General features: G+C 41.5%; 1 protein-coding gene across 3 annotated transcripts in view; it reads left to right on the top strand.

The window, feature by feature from the left end:
- The first annotated feature begins 3,719 nt into the window (after nt 1-3,719).
- TCEAL1 (transcription elongation factor A (SII)-like 1) overlaps nt 3,720-4,183 on the top strand; it is a 2,126-nt gene continuing 1,662 nt past the window's right edge. The window contains exon 1 of one of the 3 annotated variants that reach the window (XM_005865992.2): nt 3,720-3,906. The gene's annotated coding sequence lies outside the window, so the exon portion shown is untranslated. Of the gene's footprint in view, nt 4,057-4,183 lie in introns of all 3 variants that reach the window. The other 2 variants (XM_014539493.1, XM_005865993.2) reach the window with 2 other exon arrangements.

Raw genomic sequence — 4,183 nt, 5'->3', positions numbered from 1 at the left:
TATAGAGAGGAAGGGAGAAGGATAGAGAGTTAGAAACACCGGTGAGAGAGAAACATTGATCAGCTGCCTCCTGCACACCTCCTACTGGGGATGTGCCCGCAACTAAGGTACATGCTCTTGACCAGAATCGAACCTGGGACCTTTCATTTCACAGGGTGACGTCTATCCACTGAACCAAACCGGTTAGGGCCCCAGGAACAGTTTTACAAAGTGGTTAGAGGTTCAATTTCTCATGTCATATTGCTGGGATTTAAATCCCACCTTAGCTACTTACTATCATCTGTTTCTGTGGGAATAATCTGTAACCTCCCAGAGCCTCAGTTTTCTCACCTGTAAAATGGAGCTCCTTAGACTTCAACCCTCACTAGCAATAGTGAGCCCAGCAACACATCGCCACAGGACCTTACATCAGCAGTAGCAAATCAAATCTATCAGAAGGATTATTTCACAGCCCCCACCCTGATCACATACAGACAAGGGGCCGATCACAATTCATTTGTAACAAATGGTTGTCGCCATCGCAGGACCACCTTCACCTATTCCTTGTTGAGAGCCCTTCCTCTCAAGGGAACCCCAAATCAGCTATAATCAGGCAGAGACTTAGAGCCAATACCAAGACACTGTCTTCCTTCCCTCCTTTCCTGGTTCTAATTCCTTCTACCTCCCTTGTCTGCCCACCCCCCATGTTTACCAAGTTCTCATCAAGGATTAATTTATACTGGTTTGGGAGCTTTCAGGGGCAACTGTGTCTTCTATCAGCAGCACTAGAAAGTAATCCTATCCTGAGAAGTCACACTGAGAGAGGAATTGAAGGGAACTGGCCCAGCAGGGCACACACTCCTGGCTGCCACACTCAACAGGGAAAAGGAATTTTCTATTTGGAGTCAGAGCTCTTTGCTGAGATCTCCCCTAGATCTTTCCTGAGACTGGTGTGCTTTAAATTAATATCGTGTAGCTAATGTACTGAATAACAGAACCTGGATTCAAAGAATGAGGGAGAGAATCTAACAAGACAACATTTAACCCAGAAAAATAAAAGCTTCTGTACTTGGGTTAAAATGGACTTATAGAAGTGCATTAACAGGAATGTATGAAACAGATCTGGGGTGGGAGAGTCTCAGTTGATTGCAACTTAAACTGGATTCAACTGTAACCCTGTCAAGGTAGTTCAGTTGGTTAGAGCATTGTTTAGCTACACCAAGGTTGCTGGTTCGATCCCCAGGGCACAAACAAGAATAAACCAATGAATGCATCAATGGGTGACAAATCAATGTTTTTTTCTCTCTCTTTCTCAAATCAGTAAAATAAAAAAGTCCCTAAATCAGTTATGCAATTCGTTTTTTTAAAACATATTTTTATTGATTTCAGAGAGTAGGAGAGAGAAACATCGATGATTAGAGAGAATCATTGATCAGCTGCCTCCTGCACACCCACTACTGGGGATCAAGCCTGAAACCTGGGCATGTGCCCTGACAGGGAATTGAACTGTAACCTCCTAGTTCATGGGTCATCACTCAACCACTGAGCCACACCAGCCGGGCGATGCAATTGGTTCTTTGAAAAAACACACACAATTGGATTCAACTGTGATATGGCATCCACAGTATCTGCTATGATCTTAGGATGCATGTATAGACATATAGTGGCTATTCTAGAAAGAAGGATGTGATAAGATCATTCCATTCTACACTAGTCAGAATATTTAGTATTTTCAGAGAAATTTACAAATTCAGGAGTATATAGGATGGTGAGTGACTTTGAAAAGATATATCACATCAGAAAGAGATGAAATAAGAGAGGAGGTTTTTTGTAAGAACATAACTGTTTAAGGATTAAATGAGATAACATATTGAAAGTGCTTAGTAAAATGCCCAATGCAACTGATCAATTAATGTTAATAAAAGAATGATAATTAGTAGTGTTAATAGCACTATGTCATACTATTATTATTACTACTATCATAGTTAATGCTTATAGAGTGCTTTCTATATGCTAGATACTCTTCCAGGCCCTTCACATATACTGACTCATTCCTCTTACCAATCCTATAAGGTAGGAACTATTATGATGTCTCCAAGTTTGAAGATGAGGAAGTTGAGTCACAGGTCAAGTAGATTGTTTTACAGATGGGCAGGGGAAAGAACCAGAACACTGACTCTGGCGTGTCAGACTATCAAGGGTAAAAGGCACTTTTGTATTTTATACTTGTACCTTCCAGAGGGCAGAACCAGGATCAATTCAATGTGTGTAAACTATTGGGAAGAAGATTTCAGCACAACATCAAAAACCCATTCTGATGATTAGAATTGCCTGAACTTTCAATAGGGGTTCTTTTAATGTAATGAGTTCTCCATCACAGGATGTAAGGAAAAAAGGATAGAAATAAAGAAATGAATGAAATGGGGCTCCTCTTGGAAAGAAACCATATCAACGATGAGCCAAGCCTTGGTGAAAAAAATAAACAAGGTATAGTGCAGTGCAACTTTATGGAAAATATATAAAGGTGAACTAATATCTGTCTTTCTGCTATCTCAGCCCAGAGTAAATTAAATGTTGGACAAAAAGTTACAAAATGGAAAATTTCACGTATGAATTTGTTAGGAAACGTACTAGATGGTCACACTGGATTTGAGAGAAGCAATCCCAAGATCTTCACAGATCTGATTGCCACCTACCCTGAAAGTATAAAATTCAGAAGAGAGGTATAGTCTGCTCTCTGGAAGAAAGGGCATCTGCATGAGAAAGTAGCATTCAGGCATGGGGGTGAAGATCATAAAACCCAATTTGATCCCAAAATACAGACTTGTAATGACAATTGAGTATGTTAGCATGATTTTAATCCCACTAGTCAGTGTGTGGTCAACAGAATTACTGCACAGTTTAATATGAATGTGCTCTGTGCTGAATCTATCTTTTTGGGTCTAGCGGTCCCACAACCCAAATACTTGCTAACTTAATGAATTAATATAAACTTCCTCAACCAGCAACACCAAGAGATGGCTAGTTAAGGATCCAAGTTCCAGCAAAATCTCTTGCTTCTATTATGAAAAATGACTGAATAGTATATATATAGTTATATTATTTACATTAATACACACACACACACACACACATAAATACTAGTATATATGTAATGTCACACTCTTCACCAAAAATGTTCCCATTTCAGATAAGTTTCCAGACTATCTGTACTTGGACAAATATGTATTTTGATTTATGAAATTCAAAGTATTCAATCTTTTTAGAATTACATACTTTACAAACTTAATTCTTTCTAGATTTCTAGAACTGAATGATAACCAAATTGGACTAGAGCTTCTATTTGTGATATAGGTATGGTGGCTCACAAAAAAATAAAATTCTTAAGTAATGGAAAAATGAAAGGTTATCTTCCGTGAAAGTGACAAGAGATGCAAACCATGTTGACAGAGCCTACATGGACATGATAGAGTTATGGGTGTGGATTTAAACTGGGAGAGGTGGCATATGGTATTGATTCATTAAGGAGAAATAGTCAAATTTCAGTGCAGGATCTGGAGTGTAGGGGAAATAATGGGCCTTGGTGACTGATGAGAAAGGGGGAGAGGTGGGTATCAGGGGAAGCTGCTGAGAGGAAGAGTCAATAACCCCCAAGACTGGATACTGACTGTCCCTGGTAACTAGAAAAAAGGCAAATATAAACAAAGAGAGGTGAGTGACGATGCCTAGTGCATTGGGGATCTGGAAACACTGGCAGAGCTGCAGCACCGCCGTGGGTCAAAGTGGTAACTGGGGATCTGAGCTCGGCGGTGACGCGCGGCCCTCACGTGACCAGGAGCCTATGTCTGCCCAAGTCCCTCTCATCCTGGTCCTTTTTGCCAGTCCAGACACCGTCTGCCCTTTGGTCGAGGGGAAAAGCAGAAGGAAGTAAGTCCCCGCGGTCCTCTGAAATCGGTGTGAGTGTCAGTGCTGCCCAGTAATCCCAGGGATCAGGATGGCAGAGAGTCCAAGCCTTTCCCTGTGCCAGCCCCGCGCCAGCACTTCGGTGCAGAAAATGGTGGTTTTGGGGGTGGGGAGGTGAGTGGACCAACCCTGAGAGGGAGCCACAGACACTTAGATACAGTTTCTAAATAATCCTTAGCTTCCACATCCCGCCTGAAAAGAAATGACGAGCACCGAAAGGTGGGGGTGGGGGGCACGCAGG

The sequence above is a fragment of the Myotis brandtii genome, unplaced genomic scaffold, assembly GCF_000412655.1.
Source record: "Myotis brandtii unplaced genomic scaffold, ASM41265v1 scaffold2186, whole genome shotgun sequence".
NCBI lineage: Eukaryota > Metazoa > Chordata > Mammalia > Chiroptera > Vespertilionidae > Myotis > Myotis brandtii.
Note: the sequence above shows the minus strand (reverse complement) of the source record. Positions and strands in the feature narration are given on the sequence as shown.